Here is a 13286-nt window from a genome sequence, read left to right on the forward strand (position 1 = left end):
TGCTTGAACTGCAGGCCCTTAGTTACAATGTTACTGTATGTGATCAGCAGGGGTTCACCTTTGCTCGCTATCAGAAATGTGTCTTCATCTAGATGACCTCTTGGTTATAGAACTATATATTTTTTTCTCCTTAATTGCAATTGCTCAACTCTTGAAAAGAGTGAGTGTATCTTGCCCTGATATCTGCATACATTCTAATTCACATTGCAGAATGGCTATATGTAATTTAAAAATTGTTCTGGATAACATTGCCAGGGCCTTGTTCAATAGTACAAAGGATGCCTCAATAAGCAAACAATTGAACGTTAACTGAGATCTGAATAGGAACATTGTTTAATATGGAAACTATTCTGCCCTAAATCTTCTCTTGTTGTAATAGGGAATTGTTTATTCTTAAAAACAGCATATATTAAAAATTCAGTCATTGCTAGCATCATGCGCTAAACCCCTTTAACCATTTGGCATCTAAATTCATTTCCACACTAATGACTTAAGCATCTTCATATCTACAATATAATTGAACTAATATAAGGCCTTATTCAGTGCTGTTATTTTGGCACAATAATGATTCCATGACTATAGAAGATGCCATAGTTTGCCGATTGGTAAATGTCCTCAGGATTGCATTGGATATTTGGGGAGTTAGTCTGAATAATGTTTCAAGGACTCCTTAGAGCAGGGTTATCAAACTCAAGGTCCGGGAGCCAGATCTGGCCCGCGGGGTGCTTAGATATGGCCCGTGGGTCTGCCCTCCTGAGCTCCGTTTTCCCTGGCAGAGGGTTGCAAGAGGCCATTGCAGCCGAAAATGGAGCTTGGGAGCCCATTTTCACTGGCAAGCACTTGGGCCACCACAGGTGCCCCCAACACTAATGACGTTGAGCTAGCCATAGCACCCTGGCCACACCCACCCTGCCCCCCCCCAAGGTCAAACACAACCCTGATGTGGCCCTCAATGAAATCGAGTTTGACACCCCTGCCTTAGAGCAAAATGTTGAAAGCCTATGTAGTGTTCTGAAGTTTACACCCATTTAAATTGACCATTTTCTACAAGAAAAAAAGAGTAGGTACAGCTTAGGGATATTGATATTACATCTCAGATGACAACACTCATTTGTTATATTAATTTCATAATTTAACATGGGGATTCTGTTTTACCTTTGGTAATTGAGGTGAAAGTTGAGGAAATTAGAATATTTTGCCTATGTTGATTTATTGACATGAATACAAATCAAAATTATTTAATGGGCTTTTCTTGATTACCAAGTAATCCCCATTGTTTCTTTCCAACAATTCTTAAATAGAATATTTGTTATTTATTGATTTGTTATACAGCTTAGTTGCTGTTTATTATATATTTAACAATAAACAATATTGAAAAAACCAAGCAACTGATATTGAACTACTTAATGCCTGGCACATCTGTTCTCAGTTTGCTTTACTAGCTAGATTTACTAAATGTGCTTGGTTTTTTTTTTCTCACTATTTACTTTTCCCTTCTTCTTCTTCTTCTTCTTCTTCTTCTTCTTCTTCTTCTTCTTCTTCTTCTTCTTCTTCTTCTTCTTCTTCTTCTTCTTCTTCTTCTTCTTCTTCTTCTTCTTTTTTGCAAACAAATGAACATCAAAGTCAGCATTGTCTATTATTTCAAAATATACATAAGGTAATAGGACTTTTCTAGTTTAAGCTGATTCTGGGTTGCCAAGACAATCCTTTTATTTAATGTAGCAATCTACATTAACACATCAAACATATGTTGTTATGGTAGAAAATAAACCATGAACTCTGAAGAACTTGAACAGGAAGTGATAGCCTGTGTAAAGAAAATAAAACTGTTACAAGTTAATTTAATGACAAGGATCTGAAGTAAGAATTTAATCAAGGAGAAACTGAAAAGGAAAAAAAATGACAATATTTATGATTGTATCATAAATATAGTACAGGAAAGAGAGAAATTATTCAGGAAATAAGATAACTGATGGAAGAGGGTGGAACAAAAGCAGTAACCAGAAAAATAAGAACCCTAATGAATAACAGAATAAGATGAGATGTCATGAAGAAAACAGAACTAAAAGACAACCAATTGGCCACCAGGGGTGCATTGAAACCACTTTTACATTTGTAAGAACCAGTCTAACCCTTGTGGGCAAAATAGATCGTTCACATGGGCAGGGGCTAAATTTGGGGAAGAATTTGAAGGGCTTTCTTGAGACATGCCACATGTAACTTGTTCGATTTGCAAACCATTTTCGATACATATTATACCCGTTATGCCTCTACCTTTTCCTTTACATCATGTTTACCCATTTTGTTTTCAAAATGTGTTGATTATGTCATCAGAGCAGGAGTGGGATTCAGCCTATTCAGCGAACCGGGAGCTTCGACGATCAACTGAGAGCAAACCAGTTTGTTCCAACGATCAGGTGGGTCCGCCTGCCCACCCCTGAGCATGCGCTCAGCAAACCGGTTGTTACACCTGTTGAATCCCACCACTGCATCACAGTCTTTGTCCTGACAATTACTTCTTGTCTTCAGGAGAAAAGTTGCAAACTTTGGATATTAGATTCTTTCTGAGGCCAGAAAGTCAGAATTTCTATCAAATTTTGCTCCATAAGAAGAAGAATGGGAACTGGGAGGAAAGGGATATAACAGGCAAATGTACTTTAGATATAGGCATAGCAAAAGAACTTGAACTATTTTCTTTTACATTGCATTCCTGCTAGATTGTAGCCGGCAATGGAGCTGACACACGTATCATGGAAGTTCTTTATCATATGAGTAAGGTTTATGTTAAACCAATATGGGGGTCTATAACTGTGAATCTATGCTACCAATTTTCAAGAATTTTATTTTAAATAGGGCTCAAGGAGTTGCAGTAGAAAGGCTCCAAGGGTTATATGCAGCTCTGGGCCTTGAGGTTGAACTCTTCTGATTTTGGCACACCATTTATAAGATCTAAAGATAGGAATGGCATGATTATTAAAACAGAAAACACATTGAACAGGCAAGCAAGTTCCAAGGGCTGAAAATTCCAAGCAGGAAACTCAAGACTGTGCTTCCAACACTTACAGCTCCTGTCACTAAAATAGTATGACCTGAGGTACCTGCAGATTGAGGTCCAAAAGCAAAATCAGCTATTATTAAAATTTTAAGTTAATTTAAGCCAATTCTTTGGCAGCAGTTATCTAATTTTTCAGATGCTGGAGCTGCTTAATTCCACGTCCAGATAAAATATTGAAGACTTTAGAACTATAACATGATGTGGGGCAAACGTAATTGAATCCAGAAGAAACTTACAATAGTGCTGTTGAAGAAATTCCAGCTTTAGCTCATATTAACAAGGTGATGATTTAAGGATCTTGCCAAGATAATATGTGGTTGACTTTCCCCCCCTAAAATTCCTTGTTTGCTTTTTCAATTTCCAAAATCAGAAACATGGCATTGGCATTGTACGAGGTCTCCATATTGGGTAGGACTAAATAACAAGAAAAATTATAGCATCAAAAAAAATCATTTTGACTCATTTTGTTACTAATGCTCCAAGATATTTTCTTTTAAACATTTAAGGAATTCAGTCTCTTAGCAACCCTCCTACAGACAAGAAAGAAAGAAAGGATAATATCAATTCTTTTTGCATGCTTAGCAAGGAGCCAAGTTTAAGAGAAGCATGTTGTTTAATAGAAATTAGAAAACATATATAAATTAAAGTCAAGCAGATGCCAACCTTGTTCTTTAAAAATCCCTTTTTAGACAGTCATATTAGTTCTTACTATTTTATTGTGAAAAATGTTACTTGACATATTTAAACTACTTCTGGGTAGTTTGGTATGGATTATATCAATATTAATAAGATGTCAGTTTGGCTAATTATTGGAAAAGCTCTTTTGAGAGCCAGCAGTCAGTACTTCTTCCAAAGATGCTGGGGTTAGCATTTCTGATTGTCAAGACAAAAATTCATTGTACATGGTATTGTCCATGCTCAGTTACTTCTATAAACAATGTGGAACAATAATTAGAAGGACAAATCAAAGGAAGGAAAGAATAAAGGTAAGTAAGAACATAAAGAAAGCTAAAAAACTGCCATCTTTGTTGAAGGACAAGATGATCCCTTGTCATATATATATAGTAACTCTATGGACTAGAAGTATAGGATGATGTAAGACATTGTCCACAATTGCACCCGAGAGAAGTAAGAAGAAGGCCAGGTACAGACATCTTTGCTGTTGAGCACCTTACCAACCCATCATTGTTGGCAGTTCAAGATAGTTGACTCTCTATACTTAAGAGAAACATACATTCTAGAAGTAGCATTGGAGGCAATAACAGATTGTTGGGGAAGCTAAGAATGCAGATTTTACATTGTACTAAGACTGAGCCCTTTAGACATACTGTAGAGTTTAATCTGGCTTCTGAGAAATTAATAAAACAAAGGTGTGATTTGGAAATTAATTTTGTTTTTCTTGCTGATCTATTAGAAAACAATCGACACATTGTCTAGTATTTTTCTATGCATTTTCAAGAAAATAGTTATTTTAAACAGTTACAGTTTTTTCCCTCTTAATCCACACCACTGAGCAACTGACTGAAATATAAATCCATTATCAATGGTCTATTCATAGGCCTTTCAATTATTGTGGAGTTCTTTGCAGCAACCTGCTTTAATGATTTTATGATTCAGGCAGTATGGAAGTTTGAATAATTGTTTTTGCTTTTTGCTCAATATCTGCCACTTGTACTGCTACAGTGGCTGTTTCCTGAGGTATACATCACAGCCTTTGGAGAGGCATGGAAGATGTAATTGCACTGAAGACAGAATAAAGTGATTGATAAATACATGAATGATTATTATTCAAAACCTTGTATATGAATGATAGAATTGGTCAATAAATATGAATGATTTGGAGGGTGCCCTGCTCCAAAATGATTATGAGCAGCTTTCATTTAAAAATAGAAAACAATAAAAAGAAAACTCCATGCATCTAGACAAAGACATTGCCTCAGACAAAATATATAACCAATACTTAACTTCAAGGCCAGGTAGATTTTAAAGACTTCAGGGACATCTTGAAGGTGGGAATTACATGGATCTGTGGGGAATATTGTTCCAGAAGGATTGTGCCATGACAGAGAAGATGTGTTTCTAGATTCCGAATAAATGGCCCAAATGTTTGATTAAAGGGACCCAAAGTGCAATTTCTCTGCTTATCCTACCAGATGGGCAGAACCATGGAAGATGGCAGTCTCATAGGAGATTGTAACCTGGCTCAGGAATTGATGCAGATATATTCTGTGTCAGCTTTCGCAGCCATCTGCCTCCCAAATCATGTTCCTTATACAGTTCAGGCTCTTGACAAGTTTGCAAAATCATTATACATGAAATATTTTGAAATCGTAACCATTTATCCATATAATGTCTATTTCTTTCCTTGGTTCCCTGAAGCACAAATAACATAGGTTTAAAACAATAGAAAAATAAAAAGAAATCTGGATTAAACTAAGATATTTGGGAAGTCCAAATACCCCCCCCCCCGAAATCATACAATCTTTTAAAAAATTACTCAGAAATACAATATTGCATTCATTCTTTATTTATTTATTTATTTAGTTTGTTTGTTTGTTTGTTTGTTCATTCATTCATTCATTTGTAACATTTATAGGCTGCCCATCTTACCTCAAGGTAACTTTTCCCTTTTTATTTAATTTGTTTTTTGTTCTTCACTTTTACATGACTGTCACTGGGTGTTTTGCCTTGTGATTCTTGATGAGTGTATCTTGTCTTTTTATGTACACTGAGAGCATATGCACCAAAGACAAATTCCTTGTGTGTCCAATCACACTTGGCCAATAAAGAATTCTATTCTATTCTATTATTCTATTCTATTCTATTCTATTCTATTCTATTCTATTCTATTCTATTCTATTCTATTCTATTCTATTCCATTCCATTCCATTCCATTCCATTCCACTCCACTCCACTCCACTCCACTCCACTCCACTCCACTCCACTCCACTCCATTCCATTCCATTCCATTCCATTCCATTCCATTCCATTCTATTCTATTCTATTCTATTCTATTCTATTCCATTCCATTCCATTCTACATATGGTTCTATTGTGTCATATTTTATGTTTTGTTCTGAATATTTTATTTTGTATGGTGATATGGTCTATGGGCTAATCAGTAATAATACCAATAAAGACACTACTGTACTCACTTCAGTTTACTCTAACATCTTCTACTTTCTACTGTTGTTTTGTATAAACATAAGCATACAGTTGCCACTGATAGATTATTGGCCAAAAAGAGACAGACAGAAAACTAAGTTCATACAATTGGTTCTAAATAAATATTTCTTTGTTACTGTTGTTCTGCTCACCAGGGTGGCAAGTCTTCAAACTATCTACCTATTTCCTTGTCTGTCTGTCTGACTAATCCATGCAATTATGACATATGTCATAGTGCCCTTGTTCTGGATTACTGTAGTTTAACTCTCTGAGGTCAAGTTCATCCCATTCCATTATCTTTTCAGAAAAGCAATTTTTCAAATAGCCTTCAGGCCAAGGCTGCCACTTGACTGAAAGCAGCTGCAGAAAAGGAGATTGCTTTGGGGTTTGAAATGATGTTACATTATTGTGTTTTACTTTGTATTTTGTTTTATTGACTGCATATCGCCTAGAATCTAGAATGTGTTGAATGACACATAGTTGTATCTAATAAATAAATAATACTAAATTTGGGGTTGTTTACTATTCAGGGTATCCAGGCACCACAAAGGGACATCAGGAACTGTGCGGTAAGATACATCGTGTTGACACAAAGGACTCCACACAACGCAAGAAGTAAAAGGCTTTGGCAATGATGTTCACTTTGAAAATGAGATCTCTGGTACAGCAGAAACTCTTAACTGGTATTATTCAAGCCTCATCTACAGTAACAAGTGTCTGGCATTAGTGCTGTTTACATTGGAAATGAAGAGCCATTTGGAATTATTTTGTTTACAATAAGGAGTTGCATACAGTGCTATTGTGAATCTTCATCATAATGATTTCAAGGAATTGTATTCATTGTCAACACTCTGGGCAAACCGCTGTTCCTCAAACCTTTTGAAATTGAGATTCCCTTTTTCTCACCTTGCATCATTTTTGTTTTATTTGTTTCTGTAGCTTGGAAAACATGACACATAACACAAATAAAAAACGCAATATCTAGGAGTGCTGTCACTGGTTATGACTAAGCTAGATCAGGATGTGCCTTCCTCCCAAAGACCACAACAACTATCTGTGTGCTACTCACTTATCAGTTGCTTGGTACTTGATATGTGTTTTGAACAGGGCACGAGAGAATCTACAGAATAACCCGTCATAAAAAGGGCTGCACTCTAAAGATTCCCCTCTTTCAGTGACACATAAAAAATAGGTTTATTCATTTATCTGATTTATAAGACTGTCTATGACAGCAATTCATAAACAATAAAAATAACACACAATCCATAAACAAAGCAGAAAAGAGACAAAATATGTCTAGGAGAGAGAACCAGTCAACTCATCAGAGAAAATCTTTTGAGAGATATAAGCTATTTGAGGAAGCTATACATTTTAGCCACAATAAAACACAGTATTTACAATGGATCAGGAATCGAGTGCTGTTTTTAGAGTCCAATTCACTCCCTGTTCAGGTCCTCACCAGCAGCTTGCGCGTCATGACAGAGCTGATCTAGTTTCCTGCCAAATCAAGCTCAATATCAAGTATGAACAAAAGAGAACCTTGCATACTAGAGATGGTGGCCCAAAGCATTCGCTGAGATGTTGGGAGTTGTAGTGCAATGCATTTGAAATTACCTAAGCTAGAAGGGAATATACAGATCCACAGAGCCCAGTATTATGTCTAGCGAGTGGCATTGACTCTCCACGGTTTCAGTTAAAAGTCTTTTAAATCCCTGTAGGGGCACCCCAGAGACGGACCCTAGAATTTTCTGCATGCAGAATTTGAACTCTGTGGCAACAGTGCAATGACCTTTTAATGCTAACCAACACGGTAGGAAAATCTTCTGAAATAAATACCTGCCATGTGATATGCTTACATCTGAAGGCATGAAATAATAGTGCCAAAGTTTTTATAGAGCAGTCTACAGCAAACAGGAGAGCCAAAACAGTTGGTTGGTGGATCTTTTGACTCTGTTACATAATGTATTCCCTGTTAATATGCATGTAGGCATGCATTTAAATGTAAGGAACATAGATATATCTTTATGTCTGAGGGGAAGGTACATACAGTATGAATAAAAGAAATAAGGTAGACTATATTTCCATTTGACAAAGAAATGCAGCTACATATAAACTGTGGCTGAGATTATACATTCAAGTACCAGAGCTACAATGATGGTAACTAAGCAACCAATAATCAAAACAAATGTGGTCACTTGATTATTTAGAGTGTATTTTTGCTCAAAGGATCTAGGTTTTTCAAGCACCTGTCATGAAGATGTCTGACATATTAGTCTCACTATGATACAAATATTATCCTCTAGTTATTGTTTTGGCTTCGCAGTAAATATAATAAACCATGTGAGTCCTGTCTGTCTCATACTAGCATTTTTAAAATTGTGTCCTAATGGGGTATTCACTGTAAATAAATTGCTCAATTTCGGATTTTTAATATTTCAGATGTGAAAATAGTCAGCTGCTTTCTTTTTATCAGGAATGTAGGTTTGTTAAGGCTTTGCCAACTTTGTACATGCTAGACTAGAACTAAGTCTTATACAGACTAAAAGAAAATTTCACACATAATTTAAAAATACTGACTGTTAATAAGGTAGACAAGAACTGAGAAAACAGCAAAAAGAATTTTGAGGAGGAAACAAATATCAAAAATTATGGGACACACAAGTGTTTGCTACACATATTAAACAGTAATATATTTTGCTATGTATATTAAACAGTGATCTTTTTTTGCAGAGTAGCCATCCTTGGGATTTACAGTTAAAAAGTCCAAGTCAGTTATCATATCCCCCAAGCAAACCACTACAGAAAGCTTTAGGTTTTTTTTAAAAAATGAGAATTTAGAAAGAACTTGGGGTCTAGGGGACAAAATGAGAGTAAAGAAACAATGTCAGGTTCTATTGGCAATTTGATCAATAACCACAGATTAAGGGCAACAGAAAAAGCATTACATTAATATCCGGAAGAAATAGGGCTAAACTAAAGAACAGGACAGTACTTAAGAGAGTGATTGGAATGGCTTAAATATCCAGAGAACTCCCTGAGATGTCCTTAAATGGACTGGAAACAAGTCCCAATCAAATGTCTGTTTTATGATAATACATTAAGCATCAAGGACAAGAGTGTTCTGAGCCAAGGGGCGTATACTGCAAGTACATCCATGCACAGAGATGTCAGTATAAGAACCGATTCTGAATTTTCACTCATTGTAAGATGATGCATATTCTGTAAATTGCTCATGATGTCTTTACCACCTCCAAGCAGGAAATCTGGACTAGTCAGAAGCAGAAGGAACAAGATTTAGAGACATGAAGTAATAGTACCATAGCAATAGTATTGGCGAGTGGGGGGTGGGGAGAAACCCAACATCCATATGTTGGCAATACACTTCGCAGGATCAATTAAAATAACACAAAAGTGTCTGCAAGCTTTCAAATTGACAAACTGCATCTTAAGGCTGAATCTGAACAACAAACGTATGGCTGCAATAAGAAGCCATATTTATTTTTAGCTTCTTTCTCATTCCCTGATTTTTTATTAACATTATGTCAGGTGAAGAATACTGAAGAATTCAGTTTCAAACTATTATGTCTAGTTGATTTTAGTTCAATTAAATCAATCCAGGTATAAAGTTGTGAAGTCAGAGCTAATTTGCACAATTCTGGTTTCTTTTGCCCCACATGAGGGAGGTTAAATCATTTTGGAGCAAAGGTCTAGTGTGAAATTCCATTCTATTATGGGATTGCTTTTATTTGACAAAAATTGGCTAGCAACCATGAAAATGTGGCAATAGTACCATGATTAAGTTTCTCTTTAGCTCAATTTTATCATGATCTAAATATCTCTTTCATTCTTATCTATCCAATTTAAAGTTTGGAAATCAACCATTCATCTACTTTGTGTCTCCCATTCTCAGTTTCCAGGAGTTAGGACTTAGGTTCTAAAACCCACATAATCCTTCATTATTTCTACCACTTTTCAACAGAAGCCAAATACAGCTGTAGTATTCCAAACTATACAATATCTCCACAAACAAGATCCTCCTCCAGCAAGATATCAGAATCAGAACTGCATCAAATATTAGAGCATCAGCTTGTTTTGGAATGGGGGGAGGTGGCTTGAAAACTGCCAGTATTTATTGGGCCCACCACTGAAGATCCTGATGGCACCTTTTCCATGAAGATTCCAGAACTTCTTGTTGCTTTTCAGATTTGTTGTTGGATTGAGGGTTGAATGGCTGCACCTAGGCAGCATGGCCACCTCCTCAGCCATAACGAGAGGGTACATCCCAGGGAGTGAACCTAGAGCCACTATAGGTTCCTACATCTGAGAGACATGAGGGCATCTTGTCAGCAAATTGAAGCAACTCAAGATGCTGGGGAGAGGTTGCTGCTGTAGAAGTCATCAGGGACCTTGGTTGCATTGGTTAGGGTCTGGGTTTTTTGCACTTCTCTTTGTCCAAATATGCCACATCACCAGCACTCTCATGGATCTGACTTCCTGTCTCAAACCCCCACTGATGTTGTGATTTTGGGTTCTCAGAGTGAGAGAACATTTGTTCCTGTCACATCCTGCTGCTAGATGACAATCCTCACCTCTATCATATGATTAAGAGTAATTGTTTTGAATTGACTTGAACATAACAGTTGCATACTTACAATATCTATATATCTACATAATTACAAAAGAAATTGTGTCTGATGGATAAGACTAAAGGGCCATTTAATCCAGGATTTTGTATCCCACAGATGCATTAAGGAAGCTTGCAAACATCATCAACTCACTCCTTTCATATGAATAGCTAGTATCACAAATCACGTACTACTATCTCACTTTTACGAAATGTTAGATAAATCATGGACAAATACATCATGACCACAGGACACATTTTTAAATATCACCCACTCCTCAGCAATAGGGCTTTCAAAAGAGGGAATAAAGGTACCAGAGAGACTGAGGTGGAACTTTTGCCAGCCTGATTGTTCCATTTTGGAGAGTTGGGGATATGGTTTATTAAAGTAGATGCATTAAAAGTAAAAGGTAAAGGTAAAGGTTCCTCTTGCATATATGTGCTAGTCATTCCCAACTTTAGGGGGTGGTGCTCTTCTCTGTTTCAAAGCCGAAGAGCCAGCACTGTCCTAAGACGTCTCCGTTGTCATGTGGCCGGCATGACTAAATACCAAAAGCGCACGGAATGCTGTTACCTTCCCATCAAAGGTGGTCCCAATTTTTCTACTTGCATTTTTTACATGCTTTCGAATTGCTAGGTTGGTAGAAGCTGGGACAAGTAACGGGAGCTCCCCCTGTTACGTGGCACTAGGGATTCGAACTGCTGAACTTTTGATCGACAAGCTCAGTGTCTTAGCCACTGCGCCACCGCATTCCTCTTAAATTAAAAGTACGCGTCCCTCACCACATTAAAAGTACTTATATGTTAATTTAAAACAAAAAATAATACCATTTAAATTAGTCATTGTGGGAATTTTCAGGGAATAATAAAGGGATTTAGAGACTGATTAAGGCTATTCACTACTATTTAGACCATTTCTTAATATTCTGTCTGCATAGCAACAGACTATAATTCAATATACACTAAATCAGAAAATGTTGGTCAGAAGACTTATAGTCTAAAATTTCATATTGGAATAAATGGCAAAATTGCATTATTTCAATCATCATGCTTGGTTTGGCTACAGCAGGTGTTGAAAAAAGTGATGTCCCAATACAAATGAGGGAAGGGAAATTGAATTTCAAAGCAACAGATATTACACAAGTTAGTCTAGGAAATTTTAATGGGCATAGCTCAAGTAGTCAGAGTTTGCTCCGTTCCTTAATAAAATGCTTTTTAAGACTCAACATTCTGAAGGAAAAAGAAAATGAACACATGGCATTTTTTTAAAAAAAAAGCAGAACAAAACATTCGGAAGGAGCGCTATACAGTTTTTACTACCTTTTAGTTTATTCAAATTAATAAGTAGCTTAATTCCATGAAAATCCACACATTAAGATTAAATATTGTTACATTAGAAGAAATGAGCTGAAAATTTGGGAAGGAAGCAAATGGAAGTTTAAAGAGATTTTGGTAAATGTGGGAGATGCCAATACCCTCATTAATTCAGAAATATAAGGATGACAAATTCTAGTTTGATGATTCATTCACTAAATCTTCAAATTAATTTGAGCAATGCTGTAGTTGTGTTGCCACTTTAATGTTGCACATAATTGAAGAATAATAGCTGTTCAGAACTCAGTTATAAGTAGATAATGTAGATAATAAGTAGACATAGCTAACACTTGGTGCTTAATTTGTGCTTTTGAAACATTCAGCTTTGGCCCTTCCACCATCAGAACTCATTTCTGAATAAGAACACTAGTTGTTAAAGTTATTTTTAGATGGCATTTTCTTGAATCACATTTCATATACTGTGTTCCACTAACAGCTTCATAAGCCAGACGATCCCATCTCTATTTAGTTTGAAATTGCTGTTGATTATTTGGAATAGAATGATATTTAAAAAGACAAAAATTATAAATATCTGCTTATCCTTAAAAAAATACATATATTTGATGCAACATGACAGATTTATCAAGGACAAGGCCTGTGTCAACAGTGAAATCTCCCTTAGTAGACCAATGTTTGTAGTGTTGCAATATTTTCAGCCTACCTTAATCCTAAAAGCTTAAGCAATCTTAAGCATTTCTCAATGATCTTAGTAAATTATACAGGATTTTCTTCAATGCGCCACTTCTAAGCCTTATTGTAAACAATTCCAAGTGAGAATACATAAACACACACACACAGATAATAGGAATTCCTAGAACATGCCACTGCATGGCATCAGAAAAACATGAATGAATTTTCAATCAGCTGTGAAACTTAGTTTCATTCTTTCAATTCCTTTTATTTGAGATATTTCTACTTCCTTTTAAAAAAAAAAGCAATCCCACCCCACCCTATCCAAAAGTTTAAGCTGAAAGCAGTTTACAAAAGCCAATTTCTTATATTGCATTGCTGCATTCCCAAAACAATAAAAAAAATCTAAAACAACTATGTTATTCGTTTATTCAAGAAA

General features: G+C 36.0%; 1 long non-coding RNA gene across 1 annotated transcript; it reads left to right on the plus strand.

Annotated features, from left to right (window-relative positions):
• Positions 1 to 2334: 2334 nt before the first annotated feature.
• LOC148115108 (uncharacterized) lies at positions 2335 to 7203 on the plus strand. Its single transcript, XR_015732178.1, has 2 exons — positions 2335 to 2417; positions 6750 to 7203. It is a non-coding gene; the product is annotated as an uncharacterized LOC148115108 (long non-coding RNA).
• Positions 7204 to 13286: the final 6083 nt, after the last annotated feature.

This window comes from Pantherophis guttatus, chromosome 2 (genome assembly GCF_059756535.1).
Source record: "Pantherophis guttatus breed Tessera chromosome 2, ASM5975653v1, whole genome shotgun sequence".
In the NCBI taxonomy this organism is placed as follows: domain Eukaryota; kingdom Metazoa; phylum Chordata; class Lepidosauria; order Squamata; family Colubridae; genus Pantherophis; species Pantherophis guttatus.